General features: G+C 43.6%; 1 protein-coding gene across 3 annotated transcripts in view; it reads left to right on the top strand.

Annotated features, from left to right (window-relative positions):
* MARCHF3 (membrane associated ring-CH-type finger 3) overlaps positions 1-13,215 on the top strand; it is a 165,282-nt gene that overhangs the window by 66,744 nt on the left and 85,323 nt on the right. Inside the window, exon 2 of one of the 3 annotated variants that reach the window (XM_080973179.1) lies at positions 3,786-3,863. The exons of the other annotated variants lie outside the window; for them this stretch is intronic. The gene's annotated coding sequence lies outside the window, so the exon portion shown is untranslated. The remainder of the gene's footprint in view (positions 1-3,785; positions 3,864-13,215) is intronic. 3 annotated transcript variants of the gene reach the window in all.

Below are 13,215 nucleotides of genomic sequence, written 5' to 3'. Positions count from 1 at the left end.
CCCAGCCCTAAACGCTGGACATGACATCTTCCTATGTTAGCAATAAAAAATATTTGGTTCTGCTGATCACACTGATGCTTAATCAATGTTTGGTAATAATGGATGGTGGGAGCTCTGTTGTGAAGGATGCATTAATTTTCCGGGCCTGCGATGATCTTTCTCCTTTTGCAGCATCCTTGCCAGTCATGCCATCAAGTAGCTCTCTTAATGGATGTTGCACATCTAACCCTTAACAGCTGGAAGAAAAATGGCTTTGTTAATGGGCAGCGCAAGACGGAGCTTTGCATTCAAAACAGAGCTGCAGAATTAAGTGGTGGAAGGGCATTGGCCCTTCTATAACACCAAGCCCATTGTCTGCAGTTGGGATTTTTTAAGGCGGTTTGTTAATAGGGCAATAAAAATGTTAATAGCCAGGATTTTCATTTTTTCCTCAAGGCTGCTTGGATATTTCCCCTATGGGAGCACATGGTTAATGTTTAATAAAAGGAATTATGTTTGCAGTTAAACCAATATTCTTCGGGTGATTTTCAGCTAGGTTTTACTCGGACTGGGCTTGTTGAAATGAATGGACCAAAGTTAAGTCATGTTCATTAATTCCAATGGTTTACTCCAAGTAAAACATAGTTGAACGCCACCCTTAATGCTTTCCTGCCTGAGATCATCACCGTCTGTTTATTCGAGTGCCACTTTCCCCGAAAATTGTTCTGTAAGTGATTCACGGCATATTAAGTGGTTAGTAAGTAAAACAATGCAGGAAATGTATGAGAAATAATTAGAAATAATCATAATAGCAGTGAGCATTCCCCCCCCCAAAAAAACACCCAACTTCCACAACATCAGCTTTTACATAGCATCAGCTTTTAGTTCAGCTATGTACATTTCTCCGATGAAAATAGGGACGTTCTATTCTACATCAGGAAACCTCTTCCGCATTTGATCTCACTGAATATATGTATATCTCATAGACAATTATACATTAGTCACTGTGGGCCAATGGCAACCTCTCTGCTGAACCTACCTCACAGGATTATTGCAAAGAAAAAATGTGTGAGGGAAGGGACCGTGTGCAACATCTTCCACTGATAAATGGAATGAAATATTCCTTTAGTGATAAGCTGTCTTGAGTCCCTGTCGAGAAAAGGCAGGGTATCACCATCACCATCATAACAAAGTGGATTGGTGACCTCTTCCTTCAAAATTATGGGAAGGGCTTCATATGCCCACCTCACCATTTCTTTCATTTGGTGTTGTTGTTGTTTAGTCGTTTAGTCGTGTCCGACTCTTCGTGACCCCATGGACCAGAGCACGCCAGGCACTTCTGTCTTCCACTGCCTCCCGCAGTTTGGTCAGGCTCATGTTTGTAGCTTCGACTTCATTTGGTGCAGGTATTTTATTTTCAGTATAAACTCCATTTTTACACCTACACACAAACCCCATTTTTAATTGTTCTCCGAGACATGGAGGGGAGGAAAAAGGAGAAGCGGGACATTCCGGGATCAAATCAGAAACCGGGATGGCTTCTGTAATTCCAGGGTTGTCCCTGGAATATAGGGACACTTGGAGGGTATGGACCAGGCTGCCAAGAAACCTGCGCCCTGTGCCTACACCTACGGGTCAAATGTCTTCTCTTGTCTCCAGCCCATCTATTTCCCATAAGGTTTTACCAGAACGGAATTCAGCAGCACTCCTGTTTGCCAGGTATCAGCAAAGATAAACGTGCATATTACAAGGATACAGGAAATTGTCTTATACTGAGCCAGACCATTGATCCATCTAAGTTGTCATCTTCTTCTTCTTCTTCAATCACTTGTAGCCGAGTAAGATTGTCTTCCATAAACACAGTTTTAACAATGAGTCTGTAAGTGACCGTGGAGGCCAATTCTGGATCCACACATCCTTCCAGAGTGGGGACATCTGGGTGGGAGCTGATCATGGTGAGGGTTTGCCAAATGTGCCTGCCTCTTAGCACTTTTCTCCCTTTTGTCTTAAGTTTGAGCGTCTTCAAAGCCTATGACACCTTTGGTCAAGGCTGTTCTCCAATGGAACGCTCGCAGGCCAGTGTTTCCCAGTTGTCGATGTTTATCCTACATACCTTGAGAGAGTCTTTGAACCTCTTTTGTTGACCACCAGCATTATGCTTTCGATTTTTAAGTTCGGAATAGAGTAGTTGCTTTGGAAAACGATAATCAGGCATTCACACAACATGACCGGTCCAATGAAGTTGATGTTGAAGAATCATTGCTAGTGCCCATCTAAGTATTCTGTACACTGACCAGCAGTCCCTCTCCAGGGTTTCAAGCAGAAGATACCTGGAACTGAACCTGGAGCTTTTTACATGCAAAGCTGATGTTCTAGGACCAACCCTGCCTGTCAACATTTGCCATAAAGAAATGATTTGAAACCAGAATTATCCTTCTCAGAAATGTCAGCACGTCAAGGCAAGATTCAGGCACAGCTCAGCAATAGCTCACAAGGTGCCAGGAAAGTCACTCTTTATTCAGAGAAACAAAACAGCGCAGGGCTAAGGAGCACAGCCACTTTCTTTATCCAGCTCGTCCCTTTGTCTTTTATGGGAATCCTGTGGTTGGAGTACCTTCACAGACGTATGCTTGCTAGGGGGAAATTTTCCATGTGAGCAGATAAGTAACTGCATGAAATAGTGGAGTAATATAAGGGGTAATTGGACCCGTCTTTAAAAGACTCTGTTATGAGGCGAATGACTGCAATCGCCTGCCACTAAATTCATTCCATTTGAAATGGCTTATGGGCAGTAAAAAAATTACGAACATGGTGAGCTTTGGTATCCTATGAGCATTGAAACTGCAGAATGGAATGGAATGATAAGGCTCTGAAAATGCAGCTTAGGTTTTTCTGGAGACTTTGGGATACATTTTTTTATTTTTATTTTTTGAATGAAGACTATCAGCTGACTAAAATAAGAATTTTAAGCACATGCATCCAAAATGTTAAGAACCGCTCCATCTCAGGTCAGGTTGTGAGAGCAAACGGTCTAGATTTTTCTACACAAGGTTGTAGGGTACTACATGAAGTCGCTTCTGGTTCATTTGAAGAATTAGGGAGAAAGCAAAACAGGGCACCATTCTCTTGCATAGCCTCTGTTGAAGCAAAATGGAAGCTGGGTGAGCAGTGCTGGTTGTGCTTCTGGGGCAGTCTTCCTTCTCCTGAGGCTCTCCAGATGGTTTCAAATACAACTCCCAGCAGCCAGAGGCAGCATGGTTGATGGGACCTGTAGTCCAAAACATTTGGAAGGCACCAAGCTTGAGAAAACTAGCCTAGAAAGAGAACTAGCCTTTGATGTCCTTAGAATTCCACCAGTCTTCAAATTCTCAGTATGTGACTTAGGAGTAGCAATATTTTTCAAAATAACTTTTGTTTTCTCTCTTAATGTGTGGGGTTTTTTTGGTAGCTGGAAATAGAAGGTGGAAAGGTGCACTAGCTTAAAAGGAGTGGAATGTATTTCTGAAAGTGCTTTTATGAAAAGAAATTATACATACCGAGAGCTTTAGCCTAGAAATGGTGTGACAAGCTAGAGAGATAGCAAGCATTCAAGTGAATTGATCTGAAAAATCACCTACTATCCCAAATTATGCAACAAAGCAAAACTTCAGATGGGGAAGGTTGAATAATACTTAGAACTTCAGTTTCTTATATTTCTGAAAACCCTAGGCTGGAAGAGAGGGTCCCTATTTTCCAGGGACAGTCCCAGATTTACAGAAGCCATTCTGGTTTCTGATTTAATCCTGGAATGTCCTGCTTTTCCTTAGGATTTTCATCAGAGAAAGGTTGGAAGGCATGGAATAGGACGTCTCTATTTTCATCAATGAAATGTTGGAGGGTATGGGGTGAGTATGGACCAAAATAACTCAGTGAGCACAGCCCTAATCCAACACTGTAACCCAGGGGTAGCCAACATGGTACTTTCCATATGTTGGTGAACTACAATTCCCATCATTCCTAGCCATTCCTGCCAAATGCAACTTGCAGTTCAAGAACATATGGAAGGCATTATATTGACTATCCTGCTCTAACCATTGCATTGCAGGGGGTTGGACTAGATTCCCCTTAGAGTCTGTTCCAGTTCTATGATTCTTTGAACACTGCCCCCCACCCCCATATGATGATTTAGTAGCTTTCTTTGGGAATGGGGAAGCTGTATGGAATCCTTCCTATGGAAACAGATGCCCAGGATTTTCTTCACAATATCACTTATAAAATGTAGCATTTTTATCAATACCACAAGGGGCTAAACAATACTCCCAGTTGTCAAAGGTAATCTGGCACCTGATTATTGTCCCTTTTCTGATGTGTATACACCCCACACATTCCAATGGGTGTATGTGTGTTGTACACATATACAGTGGTACCTCGGGTTAAGTACTTAATTTGTTCCGGAGGTCCGTTCTTAACCTGAAACTGTTCTTAACCTGAAGCACCACTTTAGCTAATGGGGCCTCCTGCTGCCACCACGCTGCCGGAGCACAATTTCTGTTCTCATCCTGAAGCAAAGTTCTTAACCCGAGGTACTATTTCTGGGTTAGCGGAGTCTGTAACCTGAAACGTATGTAACCCGAAGTACCACTGTAATCCCAAAAGGCACGATGCCAGGACATCATACAGTGGTACCTCGGGTTACAAGCACCTCGGGTTACAAACGCTTCGGGTTACAAACTCCGCTAATCCAGAAGTAGTACCCCGGGTTAAGAACTTTACCTCAGGATGAGAACAGAAATCACACGCTGGCGGCTCTGCGGCAGCGGGAGGCCCCATTAGCGAAAGCGTGCCTCAGGATAAGAATGGTTTCGGGTTAAGAACGGACCTCCAGAACGGATTAAGTTCGTAACCCAAGATACCACTGTGTATTCTTTGTAAATATTTTATTAGTTTAAAAAGGGCTGGTGTGATATCTACTATAAACGCTCCATTTCTCCATGTTTAATAGGTCATATTCACTTAAAACATTCAGCCCTGAGGCTAGCGGTTGTGCTCCTGGTTTTCTAACATCATTCTTTGGCTTCTTTTCATCTTCTCTTTCCCACCCTCCCAATACTTTCCTACCCCTCCAAAAAAAAATCCCTTTTCAAACTTGAGTCTGGAAATGTGAAGAATGGGGGGAAGAATGGGTTGACCTGTGAGGATGTATAGTCTAGAATCAAGGATGATCCTTTGATGCTTATCTTTGTTGTCATTCCTCAGTCCCGAGAATGTAAGGCTGGGAGATAAACCATGATAAAACAGCGATATCACCAAGGAAATAGAACTGTCATCGCTCAGTGATACGTGCAGTGCTTTGCATGCAAAGGTGCTCCTAGGTGTAGTCTCGGCATTTCCAGGTCTGGGCTGGGAGAGACCCCAACTCAGAGCCACTGAGCCACTGCCATTCAGTACGACAATACTTTTTGTTTCCTCCTTTAACTTTTGTGCATCATTGGCTATCTCAGAAATACCAAACAATGTGTTGGAAGTGTAAAGGCATTTCACTTATTTGGCTGGTTTGAGGAAGGAACTGGAAGTTCCCTTTCATTGTTTTTAAAATATCAAACTACGGCTACAATTAAATGCTGACTTCCTGTGTGTTGGCTTTGGGGGGGGGGGGGTTGCATCTGTCTATGCTATAGCAGGTTGAAAGGAAAGATTTGAAAGGAATAGAGGTGTTATTTCCACATCAACCAGACCAAATTATTTGTAATATCCTGCCAGCTAGGTAGGTGGGTTTATAAACTTCTGTTTTTTACGGCTTCCCTGGAACACAAAATGTTGGGTAAATGTCAAGCAACAGAGCATTGCCATCTTGGGTTTGTTGAGTTACAAGTTGTGCAGGCTTGCTCCATCAGCATTGAACCATCACAATAATATGGAAGGGTTTGGCTGGAGCTGTTGGAAATTGTAGTCCAAAACACCTGGAGAGCACCAGGTTGTTGAAGGCTTATACATATGAGGTTATATGAAGTTGAATCCTGACAAGACAGAAGTACTGTTTTTGGGGGACGGGGGGCGGGCGGGTGTGGGGGATTCCCTGGTCCTGAATGGGGTAACTGTGCCCCTGAAGGACCAGGTGCGCAGCCTGGGAATCATTTTGGACTCACAACTGTCCATGGAGGCACAGGTCAATTCTGTGTCCAGGGCAGCTGTCTACCAGCTCCACCTGGTACACAGGCTGAGACCCTACCTGCCCGCGGACTGTCTCACCAGAGTCGTGCATGCTCTAGTTATCTCCCGCTTGGACTACTGCAACGCGCTCTACGTGGGGCTACCTTAGAAGGTGACCCGGAAACTGCAATTAATCCAGAATGCGGCAGCTAGACTGGTGACTGGGAGTGGCCGCCGGGACCACATAACACCAGTTTTGAGAGATCTGCATTGGCTCCCAGTATGTTTCCGAGCACAATTCAAAGTGTTGGTGCTGACCTTTAAAGCCCTAAACGGCCTCGGTCCTGTATACCTGAAGGAGCGTCTCCACCCCATCGTTTAGCCCGGACACTGAGATCCAGCGCCAAGGGCCTTCTGGCAGTTCCCTCATTGCGAGAAGTGAGGCTACAGGGAACCAGACAGAGGGCCTTCTCGGTAGTGGCGCCTACCCTGTGGAACACCCTCCCTTCAGATGTGAAGGAAAATAGCAGCTATTCTATCTTTAAAAGACATCTGAAGGCAGCCCTGTTCAGGGAAGTTTTTAATATTTAACGTTGTACTGTTTTTAACACTTGATTTGGAGCCGCCCAGAGTGGCTGGGGAACTCAGCCAGATGGGCGGGGTACAAATAATAAATTATTATTATTATACAGAATAGCACAATATTCCTGTTTTGGATGGAAGCGCTTGGTTCGGCAATTGATGGATAATAAACAACCGACCCACAATAAATAGGTAATGTTACTGGAACATGAGTGCTTTTGCAACGCTTTAGCATGAAGTAGGTGTAATGTCAGAAGACAATCTAACAAACGTTTAGGAGGGAAAATAGAGGGACACAGGAAATTGTCTTGGCCCAGATTCAATCATCTGGTCCATTTCAAAGGGAGGACAAGAAGTCTGGTTATCTAATTGCATATCTGATGTTCTCGTGACGATCTCGCTCCTTACAAATAGCTCTCCTTACGTAAATAATTCATGGCAATGAACTTTGTGTTGCAGAACAGTATGAAAGATTCTGAATGTTCAAACGGCACCCACAAAACCACACACAATCTGTAAAAGATCAGGCATCAGAGAGAGAATGAGACACAGGTATATGCGGAATAGATTTTAGACAGCCAAGTAGTACGAAATCCCTATTGAAAAGTACCAGGTGGATGAAAGGAGTCTTGTGGCTTTTTGTGTAAGGATATCTCCTTTTCTTTTTATTTTGTTCCCAGTATTGCCCTGTATAAATTGTGTACCTTAAGTCCCTAACCAAGGATGTCTTCAGAGTTCATTGCAACCGCAGCTGGGATTTGCTTGTTCATTGAAATATTTTGTGGGTCTATGCAGGCAGTACTTATTTTATGTTCCAGACTCCCGTGCAGGTTGAGGAGTGTGCATAAGCCTGCCCTGCCCTTTAGGGGCCACTTCTGGCTTTGGCACTGTGCACACATGTGCAATTATGTGTCATTCAGATGGGCCTAAATCAGTTGTTGCTTATAGTTGGTTATGTGTTTCCTTTTTCTCTCTCAGCTGATTTCACTGATTTCTAGGGAGTGGGATGCATATGGAATTGCTCCATCTTGCCCCCTGCAAGGGACTTTGAATATTCCTGCTTTAACTGCTCCCCTTTCTAGCTCTTGTTTATAATGGGTATAAGGTAAAGGTAAAGGGACCCCTGACCATTAGGTCCAGTCATGGCCGACTCTGGGGTTGCGGCGCTCATCTCACTTTACTGGCCGAGGGAGCCGGCGTACAGCTTCCGGGTCCTGTGGCCAGCATGACTAAGCCGCTTCTGGCGGACCAGAGCAGCGCACAGAAACGCTGTTTACCTTCCTGCCAGAGTGGTACCTATTTATCTACTTGCACTGGCATGCTTTCGAACTGCTAGGTTGGCAGGAGCTAGGACAGAGCAACGGGAGCTCACCCCGTCGCGGGGATTCGAACTGCTGACCTTCCGATCAGCAAGTCCGAGGCTCTGTGGTTTAACCCACAGCACCACCTGCGTCCCTTATAATGGGTATAGCATACGTTAAAGCCTTATGATGGAACAGCAAGAGTATAAATGTCAGATAGCAGTGACATATGAGCTCACAAAACTCAGAACAAAAAGGCAGTTAACTTCAAGCTGCTAATTTGCATTAATGATGTGCTAGTGGGGCGTTCTGGTTTGATGATTGTGAAGATGGACTTTAATACATTTTAGTTGGACTTTATTTGCATTTTGGGATGCCACCTTGGAATATTTTGACAAAGTGCGGTAAATAAATCACAGAATCATAGAATTGTAGAAGGTGCCAAAAGGGTCATCTAGTCCAACCCTCTGCAATCCAGGAATATTTGCAGAGATCGAACCCCTGAGATTAAGAGGCTTGGGCTCTACCAACTGAGTTATACCATCTACAAATGTTTTAAATTAATATGAGTTTGTATTGTAGTAAGGTCAAAGCTTACTGGGAAATGATATATAATGAATTGAAAAGGATGTTTAAAATAACCTTTGTAAAGAAACCAGAAGGGACAGAACTACCTAATTCGTATAGAAAATTATTTATGTATGCTACTACAGCAGCAAGAACATTACTTGCCCCAAAATGGAAAGAAGCAGAAGTCCCAGCAAAGGAAGAGTGGATACAAAAATTATGGAATATGCAGAAATGGCAAAACTTACTGGAATAATAAGAAATCAAGATAACAAACTTTTTATAAAAGAATGGAACTGGTTTATTGAATATTTACAGATAAATTTCAAACAGATAAAAACATTAGCAGGATTATTGTAATAACCTGCAGTTTAATAAGAGTGTATATTTAAAGTAGATAAACAAGTGAGCAAATTAAATGAATTTGGATATGCAGAAGATTACACTGGGCAAAAAATTTTTACTTTTTGAATGTTGTCTAGATTTCTACAACTGCTTTAGGGTATTTTTGCACTGCTGAATCAGGAACTGGCATCCGTTTCTCTCCATCAGGTCAGGTTTTTGTGCTATGTTGATTTGAAAAAAGTCAGATCTTGTGACAAAATCGATTACATTTTTGTGGCATTATCAGCTGATTTTTGTCAACACATATCATCCTAAATATGTTTTTAAGAGAAAAAAATACTTTTCCAACAACATATATTGATTACCTGATAGAAACATCGATTACTGTAAACTGAATGGTGGGCATTGATAAAGGTAAGTACACGTAAATTGCATGTTGCTTCACCATTTTTCAAACTTCAGGGCTTGAACTTCTGTTTCTTGGAACTCCTGGAATGCTCAGCGGCAGGGAGGTCTCTTTTCAGAGTCCAACAGTAGTCAGCCATCATGACTGCGTCCCAGCGACCCTGATACCTGGTCTCCATCTCTTTCATGTCCTGATGGAATCTCTCCCCCTGCTCGTCACTAATTGAACCCAGGTTCTCAGGAAACTGGTCCATATGTGAAAATAGGTAGTGCATCTTGATGCTCATGTTGCAGCCCAGGTTTCTGAAAGCAGTCAGCATGTTGTTGACAAGTTCTGCGTAGTTTCTGGCCTTATTGTTGCCAAGAAAGTTCTTCACTACCAGAACAAATGCCTTCCACGCTTCCAGTTCCGCTTCATTCATTGAGTTTCCAAACTCTGTATCTCTGATGAGCTGACGGATCTGAGGACCGTCAAAGATGCCAGCTTTCAACTTCTCCATGGTCAATCCTGGAAAAGCCTGGCACAAGTAAGTGAAGCAGTCACCATCTTTGTCCAGAGCCTTGGTGAACTGCTTGATTAAGCTGAGCTTGATGTGCAGCGGTGGGAAGAGTATTCTGTCTCTGTCCACCAGAGGGTCGTTGATGACGTTCCTTTCTTTGCAAGGCATCAATTCCTCCCGCACAGGCCAGTCCTTCTTCGTGTAATGCTGAGCACGGTCCCTACTATCCCACATGCACAGAAAACATGGGTACTTGGTGAAGCCAGACTGTTGTCCCAACAAAAAGTTCACCATCTTCAGGTCAACACAAATAAACCACTTAGGCTCATCATAACCAATTTTCTCCAGCACATACTTCACCGCTTCATAGTTCTCCTTCAGTGTAGTCGAGTGAGCCAGGGGTATAGAGGCAAACTGGTTGCCGTTGTGTAGCAGAACACATTTCAGTGATCGCTTGCTGCTGTCAATGAACAGTCTCCAATCTTTGGGTTCGTACTGTGGCACTCCAAGCTTGAGCAGAAGCTGCGCAATATCTGCACAGTACACCAAGTCCTTCTCTTCCGAGAAAAAACGGAGGTACTCTTGATGCCTGTTGCGGAAGAAGCTGATGCAAGCACTGTCAGAGAGGAGGTTTTTTCCCTTCAATCTGGATGCAAACAGTTCGGCAGAGTCCTTTGACAAGCTGAGGTCGCGAACTAGATCATTCAACTCCTTTTGGGAAAATGGATGTGGAACATCATCTTCAAGAACCATTTCTTCTTCTTCATGTCCTTCAACACTGGAGGCATCTTCGTCTCTAATGTCAGGAAGTTCTCCGAAGATAGGCACTGGAATTTCATCACAATGAGCTGCAGGACGACGTGCTGATTGAAGATCAGGATACTTGAGGCTGCTCTGGTTCTTTCTGTTGATCCCAGTCACATCAACAGCGCAGAAGTAGCAGTCAGTGACATGGTTTGTCGGCTCCCTCCAAACCATGGGAATTCCAAAGTTCAGACTCCTCTTGCCATTGGTCCACCCACGTAGAGTCTCGGTGCATGCCTTGCACACCATGTGTGGCGCCCAAGCTTTATCCTGGTCACCAAGTTTAATACCAAAATAAGCATGGTAAGCCACTTTATGCTTTGCCACACCAATTTATGGAAGAATTCGAGGTTTTATGACTTCAAACTGATCCCTTTTTGACATAATCACCCAGAACTATCGGACCTGAATACTTCTTGTCATTAAAATAATCATTTCCAATCAAAACAATTATTTGACATGGCATTTTACCCCCACCAACTTCTTCTAAAATGCTCCACACAAGCGTACATGTGAACAAAAACGTAAAAAAACGACATGTGGCCATAGCTCAAAAACTTGACCTGATTGAGCAAAACCAATGTGATTTTTGGATTCAGCACATCAGATTTGTCCTCTGAAAAAATGCAGACAACAAATTTGTTGACCTGAAAAGTATAAATACAAATTAATAAAATAAAATGAATACACTTCGAATGAAAAACTGCAGTTGCCGAGGTTAACCAAGAAACACTGAAACACAAGCTAGCTTGTCATTTTGACTGAATTGGCATGAAATAAATACCGCTGTTTTGCAGCCATTCACTAATTCTATGGCCTAGCAGTTGGGTGGTTCTGCCATCATTGCCAGCAGAGGATGCCATGGCAGTCCTTCGCTCAGTCGAAACTTTACTGGCTCAGTAGGCACCTTGGCAAATGAACTGAAAAGAAAGGCTGGGTTCCCACTTAGAAATATAACGAGGAGAGAGCAGGTCATCTCTTGCACCTGAAACATTAGAGATTTAGCAGGCTAACAGTCCAGTCCTCTAAGAATTTATAGTGCAGCTGCATAGATGTTTGTGCTAGATGACTGACTTGAGGATTTCTGGCCACTGGGGTCCTTTGTAGTAATTGGTAGTTCATTAAAAGGACTCTATGAGCACCAATGATGCTGCACTTTCCAGGGGAAAAAGGGAAGTTGATAACGGTTCCCATTTAATTTCATATAATGCAGTCTCAGGCTTTATTAGCAGAGAGCGAGGAGTGAAAAGAAATGTGCTGTCTTGACCTCTTCTAACTTGTGAGATACCGTTTTAACATTGTACCTGCTAAGGACAAAATAGTTGGATTTTTTTTTTTTTAAGCAAGAAGAATTTGCTTTGAACTGAAAGCCTCCAGTCATAGTGTTTGCAGCTATTTCATAAAAGTTTCTGAGCAGATGAGCATGTTAATGAAGTCCTGGCTCATTTGTTTTAAAAGAGAAAATGTAACTAGAAAAAGGGACTTTAGATTAGCTCTGAATATGTGAGTGGTAACCTGGTTTTAATCACTGGATGGTCTTGAATAGCAATGACTCATTGCTAGCCTTTCCAAAGGCAAGGCAATGTTTTGTCTAATGTTTGCTGATATTCCCTCCGGGTTAGGATTAGGGCTGTTCCAGAAGTTGTGGTTTACCTGGTAGAGCAGGTAACCCGCTGATTCTGCTTTGAGATATTACTTCAACGTGCTCACCTGTTATGGAAGGACCTGCAGTTTTAAGTGGGGTTAAACCTCTAAGACAAGGTTCTAATCAGTTGTATTTCTTGTACCAGCAAGTTCAGCTGTTGCATCTTTTGCCAAGGTGTTGCTTTATTGATTGATGCCGGACTTGAGATAGCTTATCATCTGTATGCGGATGAAACCCAGCGCTACCTCTCTTTTAAATCAGAACCAGTGAAGGCAGTGAAGGTCCTGTGTGAGTGTCTGGAGGTGGTTGGAGGATGGATGGTGGCTAACAGATTGGGGTTGAATCCGGACTAGACAGAAATACTGTTTTGGGGGTGGGGGGCAGGTGTGGAGGACTCCCTGGTCCTGAATGGGGTAACTGTGCCCCTGTAGGACCAGGTGCGCAGCCTGGGAGTCATTTTGGACTCACAGCTTTCCATGGAGGTGCAGGTCAATTCTGTTTCCAGGGCAGCTGTCCATCAGCTCCATCTGATACGCAGCCTGAGACTCTACCTGCCCACAGACTGTCTTGTCAGAGTGGCGCATGCTCTGGTTATCTCCCGTTTGGACTACTGCAATGCGCTCTACGTGGAGCTACCTTTGAAGGTGACACGGAAACTACAACTAATCCAAAATGCGGCAACTAGACTGGTGACTGAGAGTGGCCGCTGAGACCATACAACACCAGTCCTAAAAGACCTACATTGGCTCCCAGTACGTTTCTGAGCACCATTCAAAGTGTTGGCACAGACCTTTAAAGCCCTAAATGGCCTCAGCCCAATATACCTGAAGGAGCATCTCCACCCCCATCATTCAGCCAGGACACTGAGGTCCAGCTCCAAGGGCCTTCTGGTGGTTCCCTCACTGCAAAAAGTGAGGTTACAGGGAACCAGGCAGAGGGCCTTCTCGGTAGTGGCACC

This window comes from Podarcis pityusensis (assembly GCF_964106645.2).
Source record: "Podarcis pityusensis genome assembly, chromosome: 11".
NCBI lineage: Eukaryota > Metazoa > Chordata > Lepidosauria > Squamata > Lacertidae > Podarcis > Podarcis pityusensis.
The sequence above is the reverse complement of the archived record's forward strand: the minus strand, read 5'-3'. Positions and strand labels throughout refer to the sequence as shown.